The sequence below is a fragment of the Amblyomma americanum genome, chromosome 8, assembly GCF_052857255.1.
Source record: "Amblyomma americanum isolate KBUSLIRL-KWMA chromosome 8, ASM5285725v1, whole genome shotgun sequence".
Classification (NCBI taxonomy): Eukaryota; Metazoa; Arthropoda; class Arachnida; order Ixodida; family Ixodidae; genus Amblyomma; species Amblyomma americanum.
In genome coordinates this window covers 122,317,322-122,330,714 of record NC_135504.1, presented here as the reverse complement: position 1 = coordinate 122,330,714, position 13,393 = coordinate 122,317,322, and the positions used below count along the sequence as shown (strand labels likewise).

Sequence of the window (13,393 nt, the reverse complement as noted above, 5' to 3'; positions counted from 1 at the left end):
GCATAACCGCCTTGACAAGTGACGCATTAGTTTCCAACCGCGAGATGCACAAGTCTCCACGTACAGTCTCTGGGAAAAATATATAGCGCCCAAGCGGTTTGACTCCAAGCCGTGAAGTCGAGGTCTTTAGCACATTTAATGCTGCTAAGCTTAGGAGAGCTAAGGAGTTAAGTTCATCCCAAGTTTTTGAAATTAAGGCGTCTGAGTGCAACAGAAGCGCGTCCTCATTTCGTCAAATGATCGACATGGCCCTTTTCGGATACCTTACGCCAACAACGAATGCCTTGTTTCTAAAGTAAAGGATAGAGTACGCAAACGCTCATAGTTTTATGAAGAAAGATTCAGGTATTTACCTATTGATATTTGCTCTATTCCAGCTTGACTGCGTATCCTCGTCAGCCTGGACATGTTCACCGTAATGGGCCACAAAGAACGCGCGTAGGGATCAGGATGGCACAGGAAAAATGGAGCATTCGTCGGTTGTTTCCATGACAACGAAGGAACTGCGTCCCTTCGGAACACCTGCGGGTGCGTCGGAAAATGGGAAGCTTAGAGCATACGGCGAAATTTCTTCTACTTGTAAAAAGGAAAGCGTATACAGCTTAAAAAGGCAGGAATTTCTCACGAATGCCACAAACAACATTGATGTTCTGGCTGGTCAGCCACTCTACCTTTGTACAGGGGGCAGGTACCGGACACCTACTCACAAGATGTTCGCATATAGCACATGCCCATGTTGGTCTGTGCCAAATGGTTCGAATCACTAATTCAGAAGTGATGGCTGTATTGTCCGGTTCGGTAGCCCACTGATATATGTGAAACAGGGACCGTAATTTCTTTTCCTCAATTGGAAATTGGTTTTTGGGAAAAGGAAATGGCGGAGTATCTGCCTCACATATCGGCGGACACCAGAACCTCACCGTAAGGTAAGAGATATAGGAGGGAATAAGAGAAGAGGCGAAGAAAGAGGTACCGCAGTGGAGGGCTCCCGAATAGTTTCGACAACCTGAACATCGACATTGCACAGCACACGGACGCCCGAGTTTCACCGGCATCTAAACACGGCCGCCGCAGTCGGGTTCGAACCCGTGTACTCCAGATCAGTTGCCTAGCGCTCTAAACAACTGAACTATTGAAGGACGGTAAAATGGTACACACGTTGGCGTCGCCAATTTCCCAACGTGTCGCTGAGCGCATTTCTTGGTTCATCCCCATGGATGCGAATTTCTTCTTCCAAAAAAGTAAAGAAAGGCTTAGTGTGAGGCAACTCGAACACCCAATCATGCCACCGCAACACCGCGATGTCTGCCGTCAAAAAGGGTCTTGCAGGGACGAGAGTCCGAAAGGCGAATTTAGAAACCTCTTATACTGCCAAAACATCCTTAATTATGCATTTCAAAGTAACAGCTTCATTACGCTGGGTAAAGCCGCTCTTCGCGTGTCGTTAAATTTGTCCTTCCCAGAGCCAGAGATCACGATTGTGCGGGGTTCAAGTGTCCACCGAGATGTCGAAATCTGAGAGCTAGTGCATCCTTTTGGCAAAAACGTTCCCGGGTTCGAAGCCAACCGCGGCGGCCGCGTTACGATTGTAGCGAAACGCGAAGGAGCCTTTGCGATGTCAGTGCACGTAAAAGATGCCCAGGTGGTCAAAATTATTCCTGAGTCCTCCACAACGGCACCTCTTTCTTCCTTTCTTCTCTTAGTCCCGCCTTTATCTCTTCCTTTACGGCTCGGTTCAGGTCTCCGCCGAGATGTGACATATACTACTCCCTTTCCCCGAGAACCAATTTTCAATTTTTTAGCAATTTTCTTCAAAAAACATGTTTTTGCGGGGTTGAGGTGTCCAGCGAGATGTCGAGATTTGAGAGCTACTGCGCCCTTCTGTCAAAAACTTTTCCCTACGTCAAAACACGTGCTTTCACAATCCTCCACGTAACCAGATTAGGTGCCCTCAGTTGCGTTCCGCCCCCGTCGAAACACTATCGAGACGCTATTGCGGCAGGAGTGCAGTGCGCGCACGCGTGAGCGAACTTTGTTGAGCCTCTGTGCATTACTCGAACACACGGGCTTGACGTCCCGTCTGTTTTCTGTCAATTAGTTACACGCAGTGACCGAACGCTCCGCGAGTTCTGCCTTAAACGATTAATAACTGGACGCCCCACACCAGTTGTAGCCAACACAGTGCTGTGCACCTGTTTTAATTCCTCTAAAATGAAATAATCCCGCGCACAACTGGACACATGTTATTGTGTAAGTAATTTGCATATATTACTTCTCCCCCTTCCCTCTGTTCCTGTCCTCTCACCCCTTTCATCTAATCTCTCCATCATGCCTGCTATCCTTTATTTCCGCTGGCCCAGCTCAGGTGCTTCAGTATCGATGGCAGATGGCGGGGGGAGCAAAAATCTTTTCCTTCCTTTTTACTATTATTTTAATAAAAAAACCACTACCACCACCTCCATCGAAGCAAGGCCGCCGCGGATAGTTTCGAACCCCGGTACTCTGGATTAGTACACGAGCGCATTAACCACCGTGTGACCTTGGCGGGTACCTATGCAGCGTGCGGAACGCTCTCAACGTTACAGACGCCAAGCCGCTGCCGCATGCCACTGTGGTAGGGTGGGTGCGCTGCCTATAGTGTACGGAACGCACTCAATGTTACAGACGCCAAGCCGCGTCTGCTTGCCCAATACACCACAGCTTTCGCCCTCTAACCAGGTTTAGCATTAGTTGAACCGCAGGGAATTTTTGTAATTTTTTTCAAGACACGCGTGTAAATTGTTTTCAGTCCTAGGCCTTAACACGGATGCTGGTCCATGATGCTGAAATGGCTTTAAGGTGGACAGCATTGTTCGAATTTCAGTCGCCGGCGCCTTCAGCACATGGAACCAATAAAGCCGTTGCGTTATGTGATAGTCGCGGACCCTCGAAAGAATAACTCGCGCCGACGCGCGTGTGACAGAGGAAGTCGAACACGCAATGACTGGCTTCCCGTCTCGTAATGTGACTAGAAGTCTTTGAACGCACAAAGCGCGTCGAAGAAGCTACAGCTGCGACGCGCGTCGAGTGCCAGATCTATATATTCAATGCATAGCGAACACTTCAACGCCAGTTACCGGGCTATCTATTCCGCCAGAGACCTCCTGGGACATATTCTGAAAAGTCACGAATCTACCTACCCGGCCTCGTTGTCGCAGAACATTGGATGATTTCGCGTTGTAAGAAGGGGACAGTTGTCCTCACCTTGTACGATGACGAGTACATCCAGGGCCGGGGCAGACGTCTCGGAAAGCACCTGCAGGTAGATATCGCTGCACGTAATTACCAAAAGTGATCCAGATTGTTGCCGGCCCTTCAATGAGTCCCCTCATGTGCATTCTGAAGAATGTGGTACGGGGTACTAGCCTGCGACATGGTCCGAACACAGTTGCGTCTTCCTGCACTGATGTCGTAGGCCAGACTGCTTGGGTGGAATGCCACGACAGCAGATCAAAAAGTGGTCACGTGCTCTCGAACTTCCTCTTCCTTTAGGTGTCCCGTGATTCCTTTCGCGCGCGCTTCCGTGTTGACAATAATTGGTTTTTGGTGGAATGGAAATGGCGCAGTATCTGTCTCATATATCGTTGGACACCTGAACCGCGCCGTAAGGGAAGGGATAAAGAGGGGGTGAAAGAAGATAGGAACGAATAGGTCCGTAGTGGAGGGCTCCGGAATAATTTCGACCACCTGGGGATCTTTTACGTGCACTGACATCGCACAGCACACGGGCGCCTTAGCGTTTTTCCTCCATAAAAACGCAGCCGCCGCGGTCGGGTTCGAACCCGGGAACTCCGTGTTGACAAGAAAAATGTTTTTTTTTTTCAAGCGATGTTTATTGCCTCAGGGCATAAAGAATATGATATCAGAGATGAGGAGGATGCTTAAATAAATAAAAAAGATGGGTTCATCTAAATAATTAAAAAAATGTTTTTTCAGGAAAGGAAATGACGCAGTAACTGCCTCACATATCTCAGTGGACACCCGAACTGCGCGGTAAGGGAAGATATAGAGGAGGGAGTGAAAGAAGAAATGAAGAAAGAGGTGCCGTAGTGCAGGTCTCTGGAAAGTTCCGACCACCTGTCGAAAGCGCAAAGATATTCCCATAGGTGCAGAGCAGTTGTTCTAGAGGGAAAAAGAAAAGGAGCAGTAACTGCCTCAGTTGTTATGCACCACGAGCCAACCGTGAGGGAGGGGAAGGTGGGAGTGAAAGAAGAGAAAGAAAAAGCAGTGCAATTGTGGTGGGCTCAAGAGGAATTTCGACCCCCGGGAATCTGTGCTGACATCTGTGGGTTTCTCAGTAGGCACAGGCCACTACCCACCGAGGGTTCGAGCTTCGCGCGAGCCAAGGGCCCCGATCAGCCGTCACCACACGCACCCTGGGGCACCGCTGTGGCGGCGTTCAACCTCTGCAGAGAGGAGAGCGGCTCGCCGCAAGAAACAGGCCTCCAAGTTCACGAAGGAGACGTTTATTGACGCCGTCCTCCAGCGGTACATACGCACACTCAACAGTCACCCCGTCCCGGGGCGCGCTCGGAGCAAGGCTCCGGTGCGCGCTCGGGGCAACAAGAGAAATGCGCGCCGCTAGCACGCCGCTGCAGGAGATTGTCCCCGCGGCAGTGCTGTGATCTCTCTCGTGTCGGCCGATGGGCCGTTTGCGAGAGAGAGTGGGCAGTCAACGCAAGGTGCGCCTGTCAGAGGTCGTTGGACCCCTGGACAGGCTCGAGCCGCGGCGGATCAAGGACCCACGCTGGCGAGCTCGAGTATGAACTGGTCCGAACGGCAGAGGCCGGCCCGGACGAACAGTAACGTACGCACCTTACGCTGTCTCGGAGGGGTCTCTCCTCTCTCTCTCGGCCCCCGCTCGGAAGGTCGCGCGACCACCCCAAACGGGTCCCGAATTCCCGCCAAAAGTCACCAATGGCAAAGGCCCTTGGGAAGCCGGGGGCGGAGCTGCGGCCGAATGACAGCGATTAGCCACCAGCCGTCTCTCCGCCGCCCGAGGCGGGAGAAAGGGAAGGAGGGCGACGCGGGATGCCGCGCAGACGCCACGGCGGGAATCTAGCAGGCTTCCCACATCCTCCTCTCCTTAAATGCCCTCCTACCCATCGGCGAAAGCATGCGGCAAAATAATAAAAAAATAAAAAATAAATCCACATAAATCTACCACACTTCAGTTCCAGCCATACCCCAACGACAAACAAATAAGAACAGAAAACAAACAACACTTGCATACGTTCCAAGGAGACAAAACTAACTACACTGTACACTGTACACAAGGCCAGCTTACAGGTGGCCTGCAGCCTCATAATGTTCGATGGCGCGGCCCATTGGGCCTGTCGGCGGCCAACTCACGCTTTTGCTGCCTTCAGGGTCCCGGTAGACGATTTATCGACGGCGGTCCCTTGTCCTCCACAAGGTCATCAAAGTTGAGCATGGGGACGTTGACGACGCTCGACGATCCCGAAGAGGACCCGCACGGGAAAGGGTGCTGTCCTTCCTGTCCCCTTCTCGGCGTTGCCTTTGATCTTGGGAACACGCACAATCGCAGGCACGCACCGGCACAGAAGCGGACATTCATCAGTCACAACGACCCGCTTGTCGGAATCGTTCCGAGGCGCCGTGGCAGGGGTCAAAGGACACACTCTTCAGACGCACTCTTCACGCTCCCCATAGCCACACAAAGACCATGCCGCGAGACACTCGCTCCTTAACGAGCAACCCACTCCCCAGCCGGAAGGGGAGACTTTCGCCGACCCCTCCGCGAACCAACCGGTCCCGTGTTCTTCCTCGCCGCACCCGTGGGGTCAGAACATAAATGAAAACAAGGCGCGCTGTACAAAAGAAGGCCATCTCTGCGCTACAAGAAAAGTGCAATCGCGAGTAGGCTGAACTTTACATATGTACAAGTCTGGTTTAAAAAAACTGAACGCCAACGCAAACGTATATTACATATGTACAGATCTCGGAACGTTAGAAGAAACAACGAATAAACTGGAAACAAAAACATGCTACAGACTGACTAAAACAAACAAACGACTAAATAACTGCACAAGGCTGGAACTGAGCATGCGGCAAACAAAAAAAGAGAGCGCCGTGCTTCCCCTGGGGTAGGGCCCGACGAGAAAGCTCGCCAGCTAGCTGAGGCTGCGTGCCTTCGGTTGCGGAAGAGTCCGCCATCCGGCATCAATCACATCGGTGACCGTCGCCTCAGATTGTACCGGTGCTCGGTACGGTTGCGTTCCGCAGCACCAGTTGTGCCTTTGCGCTTGCTTGTGATACCAATGGGTACCGACGCAAACTCGTCAGACCGTGACGCATAGGCCTTCAGGTCTGCGATGTGGGCACGGCTGGTTTTCCCCGAAAGGGGATCCTCCAGCACGTACGCGAGCGGCGACCAGACTCTGACCACTCGGTACGGACCAAGCCACTTAGGAGCGAGCGAGGCTGAGAACCCCTTGCTCGCATCACTAAGAACGTGGTTGCGCTTCAGGACAAGATCACCCGCCTGAAAAGTCAGGCTGCGGTGCTTGCGGTCATACTGAGCCTTCTGTTGGGCTCTGGCTGCCGCCAAACTCTGCCTTGCTCTATTGAGAGCCCGACCAAGCCGGTCCCGAAGCGTCGACGCATAAGCAGAGCAGTCTGCCCGCGTCTTCTCATCCCCGAGCTGGCTCTGCACGACGTTTGACATCGGATTCGCCAGCTCCCTCCCGAAATTGAGGAAGGCGGGAGAGAAACCAGTTGAGCGATTCTCAGCGGTTCGAATGGCGAACGCAAATTCGCTCAAATGGTCTGCCCAGTCCTTTTGACACTCGGCAAAGGCCGCCAGCATTGGCTTGAGCGTTCGGTTGATTCGTTCGGTCAAGTTGGACTGGGGATGGTAGGGTGAAGTGGTGTAGTGCTCGATTCCGAGGGAACGGCACGTGTTACCGAACACCCGAGCGGTGAAATAGGACGCATTGTCCGTGATCAGTCTTTCCGGAAAGCCGAACCGACAGAACACTTCCTGGAGTTTATCCAGCACCGCTCGTGCTGACACTTTCCGAAGCGGGTACAACTCGACCCATTTGGAAAAATGGTCAGCTACTACCATCAGGTCAATGAACCCCTGCTTACTCCTGGGGAAAGGCCCCATCAGATCGCAGGTGGCCATCTGCCACAGACGCACACTGTCAATTGGTTTCATCATTCCGGGCGGCTTGCCGCCCCTTGACTTCACCGCTTGACAGACATGGCAGGAACGGCAATAGCGGAAAATGTCACGCTTCATGCCGGGCCACGTCACCGATTGACTCAGTTTTGCAAAAACTTTGGAGCCACTCAGGTGACCGGCCAGTGGTTCGTCATGAGAAAATCGCAACAGTGCGCCTCTCAGACTTTTGGGGATAACCACCTTGAACGGGTCAATGGACTCATCATCGGTGGCTATGTATTTCAGCACGAGCCCGTCATGGCCCAGCAAATATGAATCCCCCGGGGCTCGCCGCGACCCACGCTGGCTTTCACCCCCTGCGCCCGCTACAATACAAGTAGCGTCCCGGCGCTCCGTCTCCCTGAGACCGTCGCTCATCTCGCGACACATGGGGTCATTTTGCTGGGCTTTCAGCAGCTCTTTCCGGCTGAAAACGATTCCAGTTCTCCCAGAGGGGGGCCTGGTCTCGTCCCCCTTCAGGTTTGCAGCCAAAATTTCCGCTCGCGACGGCGTCTCCGAGGCGCTCACGCGGAGCTTTGCCTCCCGCCCGCTTTGCGAAGCGCTGCTTGCCTGGTTAGCGGAATGGGTTAGCCCGTTTGCGGGCTCCCCCTCCTTGCCGCCCGGCGGCTCGTCCGCTTTTTCGCCCGCTCCGCCTGCTGGCGTCAAGGCGCCGCTGGCGAGTGGGGCACGGGATAGCGCGTCAGCTACCACGTTCGTGCTCCCCTTTCGATACTGCACCGAAAAGTCGTAATGCTGTATCAGGAGAGCCCAGCGCGCCAGCCGACCCGCAGGCTCGCGGAGCCGCATCAGCCAACTGAGCGCACTGTGGTCTGTCTGCACCACGAATTGCGTTCCGTCAAGGTAGACGTCGAATTTCCGCAGTGCAAACACGATGGCGAGGCACTCCTTCTCGGTCACGGAATAATTCCTCTCCGAGGGTAGCAAGGAGCGGCTGGCAAAGGCCAGCGGCTGCAGCACGCCATCGAAATCCTGTAGGAGAACTGCTCCTAAACCCAGATCGCTCGCGTCAGTCTGGACTACGAACTGTCTGGTCAGGTCGGGTAGCCTGAGCTGCGCTGTCTGGGCAATGGCACTAGACAGGAGGCGAAAGGATCGCTCTTGCTCGGGCCCCCATCGCCACGCGGCAGTCTTTCCCAAGAGCTTGGTCAAGGGTGCCTGCACGCGGGCACAGGACGGGATGAACGACCGATAGAAATTGGCCATTCCCAGAAAACGGCGGAGGCCGCGTACGTCCTTGGGCACGGGAAACTCGAGTATGGCTCGGAGTTTGTCCGCATCGGGCTCAATGGAGCCCTCGCCCAGCGTGAACCCTAGCAACTGAACTCGGGTCCGCGCTATTTGGGCAGCGACTGCGCTCCGGCCTCAGAGGAGGCTTGGGCGGGCTGCACGAACGCAGGAGGCAAGGCGCCCAGTTCGATGAGCGGCGCGGTTTCCACAGGGAGCCGGGCCAGCGCCTCACCGTTCCCAGAGCAGAATTGACCGCTCGCGGGGCACGGCTGCTGCTGTGCAGGACGGCCGGTTGCGGCAGCGTCGCACGCACCGCTTTCGCACGGGGCGCAAAGCACGCACAGCGGAGGCATGTGATTGACGGGTGCACCGCAGGGTGCTCCCGATACAGCTCCAATGGGAGCTGCGTGATCGACGTTGGGGGTTGTAGCGCCGTATGCCCCAATGGGGGCCGCGGCCAACCACGGTGTTTGGCTATTCGAAGGAACAGCCGCCAACGGATCAAAGGACGCTTCGACTCCTAAGGGAGCCGACACGTAGCTGCCGAGTGCCCCGATGGGGGTGGCAGACATGGTGCGCAAGCGTGATCGTCAAGGCGACCTGCTCGGCAAATGTGCTATCAAAGGCTAAGAGCCAGTGACTTAGCACGTTGGGCGCCAGTTGTGGGTTTCTCAGTAGGCACAGGCCACTACCCACCGAGGGTTCGAGCTTCGCGCGAGCCAAGGGCCCCGATCAGCCGTCACCACACGCACCCTGGGGCACCGCTGCGGCGGCGTTCAACCTCTGCAGAGAGGAGAGCGGCTCGCCGCAAGAAACAGGCCTCCAAGTTCACGAAGGAGACGTTTATTGACGCCGTCCTCCAGCGGTACATACGCACACTCAACAGTCACCCCGTCCCGGGGCGCGCTCAGAGCAAGGCTCCGGTGCGCGCTCGGGGCAACAAGAGAAATGCGCGCCGCTAGCACGCCGCTGCAGGAGATTGTCCCCGCGGCAGTGCTGTGATCTCTCTCGTGTCGGCCGATGGGCCGTTTGCGAGAGAGAGTGGGCAGTCAACGCAAGGTGCGCCTGTCAGAGGTCGTTGGACCCCTGGACAGGCTCGAGCCGCGGCGGATCAAGGACCCACGCTGGCGAGCTCGAGTATGAACTGGTCCGAACGGCAGAGGCCGGCCCGGACGAACAGTAACGTACGCACCTTACGCTGTCTCGGAGGGGTCTCTCCTCTCTCTCTCGGCCCCCGCTCGGAAGGTCGCGCGACCACCCCAAACGGGTCCCGAATTCCCGCCAAAAGTCACCAATGGCAAAGGCCCTTGGGAAGCCGGGGGCGGAGCTGCGGCCGAATGACAGCGATTAGCCACCAGCCGTCTCTCCGCCGCCCGAGGCGGGAGAAAGGGAAGGAGGGCGACGCGGGATGCCGCGCAGACGCCACGGCGGGAATCTAGCAGGCTTCCCACACATCCATTAAAGCTGCGAACTGGGCGAGTTGGTATTGATTCATATTTGAACAGCGCAATAAAACAACGGGACACAACGAAGAAAGGACACCACAAGCGCTAATTGGTATTGATTCATATTTGAACAGCGCAATAAAACAACGGGACACAACGAAGAAAGGACACCACAAGCGCTTGTGGTGTCCTTTCTTCGTTGTGTCCCGTTGTTTTATTGCGCTGTTCAAATATGATTCCCACACATCGTACAGCACAGAGGCACATTTTGTGTTCCACAACCACGAATAAAATCGAAAATGAAAATTCGTTTTTGAGGACAGGGAATGGTGCGGTAACTGTCTCACATATCTCGCTAGACATATATAATTATAATTGGTTTTTGGGGGAAAGGAAATGGCGCAGTATCTGTCTCATATATCGTTGGACACCTGAACCGCGCCGTAAGGGAAGGGATAAAGGAGGGAGTGAAAGAAGAAAGGAGGAGAGAGGTGCCGTAGTGGAGGGCTCCGGAATAATTTCGACCACCTGGGGATCTTTAACGTGCACTGACATCGCACAGCACACGGGCGCCTTAGCGTTTTTCCTCCATAAAAACGCAGCCGCCGCGGTCGGGTTCGAGCCCGGGAACTCCGGATCAGTAGTCGAGCGCCCTAACCACTGAGCCACCACGGCGGGGCACCGAACCGCGCACTAAGAGAAGAGGGAAGGAATAAAGGAGGGAGTACAAGGAGAAAGGAAGAAAGACGTGCCGTGACGAGATTCACACGAGATTGCTTGTTCTACCATTTCACGGGAACAATCGGCCTGTAAAACTAAAAGCACGATAAAAAATCTGAGCACACGGTCCCGCAGAAATAAGAATGAAAATGCGTTTGTAGACGCACAGACACGTGTAGACGCACAGACCCCCCTATGTAATACCCTCTTCTGGAGGGCCTTTAGGGGTAACTTGAATAAATAAAAAATAAAACAAGATTTCTAATTGTTCCGCTCTGCCTTAAAGGAGATCTACGTAGCTTATTTACCGTTCATGTAAAATCATCAAAGTAGCATGACGTGCCTGAAGTGACCAGACATTGCGGCGCTAATGATCTAGTTTCTTTAATGCGACATTCTTAATGCACACCAACTGCTTTAATTGCATAAAATCGCCAATCGGAAATATAAATGCGTGGTTATCAGTTTTGATTACATGGCATGAAAGCGAAAGTGAGAACGGGTACGATGTCATTTAATGTGAATATATTTCTGTCCAGAGCCGTGAGCCTTTCGTCTCTGAAAAATATTGAACAGCCGCTGGTGCGCCAGACCTCTTCGTTTGACTTTGTATTTTTATTTTATTTTACCATATTTTTCGTGTTCTAATAATTTTGGTTACAAGCAAATGTCCACAGTATATAACACAGTGGCAGGCTAAGAACGATATGCATGGCAAAGCAATCTGCACATTGCACTGCTTGACGCCTTCTAGGAAACCAAACAACACTGCAGAATTAAAGTATAGGAGTTCTGTGGCAGGGTAAATGTCATGACCCGAAAATTTTTGAAATTCCAGCTCCGGAATAATTTCGACTACCTGGGGATCTTTAACGTGCGCTGTGCGATGTCAGTGCACGTTAAAGATCCCCAGGTGGTCGAAATTATTGCGGAGCCCTCCACTACGGCACCTCTTCTTCCTTTCTTCTTTCACTCCCTCCTTTATCCCTTCCCTTACGGCGCGGTTCAGGTGTCCAACGATATATGAGACAGATAGTGCGCCATTTCCTTTCCCCCAAAAACCAATAATTATTATTATTCCAGAACCACACGTTTGCTTGTCCGTGGTTTTGCAGTGTCTTATACAATGCGTATAGCTATGACAATCGAACATATTCATCTTAGCGTCTCTCGTACAGTCTCCGTCGTTTGGTAGGCGGCTCTATGGTGTCCTCGCAAGATTCGGGAAGGCGCTCGACTACTGATACGGAGTTTCCGGGTTCGAACCCGACCGCGGCGGCTGCGTTTTTATGGAGGAAAAACGCTAAGGCGCTCGTGTGCTGTGCGATGTCAGTGCACGTTAAAGATCCCCAGGTGGTCGAAATTATTCCGGAGCCCTCCACTACGGCACCTCTTTTTTCTTTCTTCTTTCACTCCCTCCTTTATCCCTTCCCTTACGGCGCGGTTCAGGTGTCCAACGATATATGAGACAAATACTGCGCCATTTCCTTTCCCCCAAATCCAACTATTATTATTATTATTATTATTTTAATGACATCCAACACCAGATCTATGTGGTCGTCCACCAGTGTGCACCATCCGTCCGTCTTCATTACTTCGCACAGGTTGGCACAAATAAAATTCAGGGAGCTCCGGCGCAGAATGGTAGCGTTGAGCTTGTCGCCGACGATGACTGAACGCCGTACTCTCGAAGCTGAGGTTTCGGATGAGGGCGTCTTCACACTCGTCCCGCAGAGTCAGCAAGCCGTACTTGTCAGCCGCCACCATGAGGGCGTGCGCCATGTTGTCGAGGTTCGGTGAACGTCCAGTGTAGATGAAGCGGAGCATTTCTCCAAACACTTCGTACTCGATGTCTGTCACGAAGACTTGCCCTTGCAGGTTCTCGAGCATGTCGTGCTCGAACATGGCTCGAAAAACTGGTGACCGGGACGCCAGTATCGCCTTGTGCACACTATACCTGCCGTCGCCCACATTTACAGTGACGTCGGCGCCGCTGCCACTGTCCAGGAGCCAGCCCAAGTCTTCGGAGAGACGGCAGTCTGTGACACTCACAGTGGTCCTGTGTCGTTCTGTGTGCTCGTCGGAGTAGTCTACGAGAGTCAGATCGCAGCGTATTGTAAGCGAGTCTCCATTCATAAGATGCGCAGCTTCACTTTGCAGAGCGCTTCTGGTTATGGTGCCCAAAAATCCGCTGGTCGCTATCCCGTCCGCGAACGTTAGTACAGTCGTGGTGCTCTTGAGAGCATCATTGTTCTTCACGTCGACGACACAGAACGTTGCTTCTGCAGTCATGTTTTGGCTATCCTCGTGGTGGAGAAAAAAAGACAAGAACTGGCACTCACGGTCATCGTCGTTGCCATCTTCTCCAGTGCGGAAGGCCAGGTACCAAGAACCGTGCGACTGAAATTTGGAGCTAGCTATTTCTTGTCCGAGACGCCCCCAGCAGAAGGAAAAATTCTCGATTAGCCATATAAAGGAAGCCTTCGCGATTTTGCTCGTGGGGATGGAGTCGTCTTCAGGCAGTTTCATGGCGCACATCTTAGTAGGCTGCGCGTAGGAGAAGTCTACGCTCACCAAGCAGATTGGGGATAAGGTACGTTAGACCTTAGAGGATAAGGAGCTCTCAACCGTGTCGCAAGGACCGAGGCTTGCTGTCTCGGAGGTCTCGAGACTGCGACCGAAAACCACCGGTGCTTTCGCCTCCTTTCTGCTTTTTCATCGCTTCTGAATTCCAGGAGAAAATTTTCTTTTT

At 53.4% G+C, this 13,393-nt stretch overlaps 1 pseudogene; it reads right to left on the bottom strand.

Moving 5' to 3' along the window:
* Positions 1-667: 667 nt before the first annotated feature.
* LOC144102712 (speckle-type POZ protein-like pseudogene) lies at positions 668-12,933 on the bottom strand (annotated as a pseudogene).
* Positions 12,934-13,393: the final 460 nt, after the last annotated feature.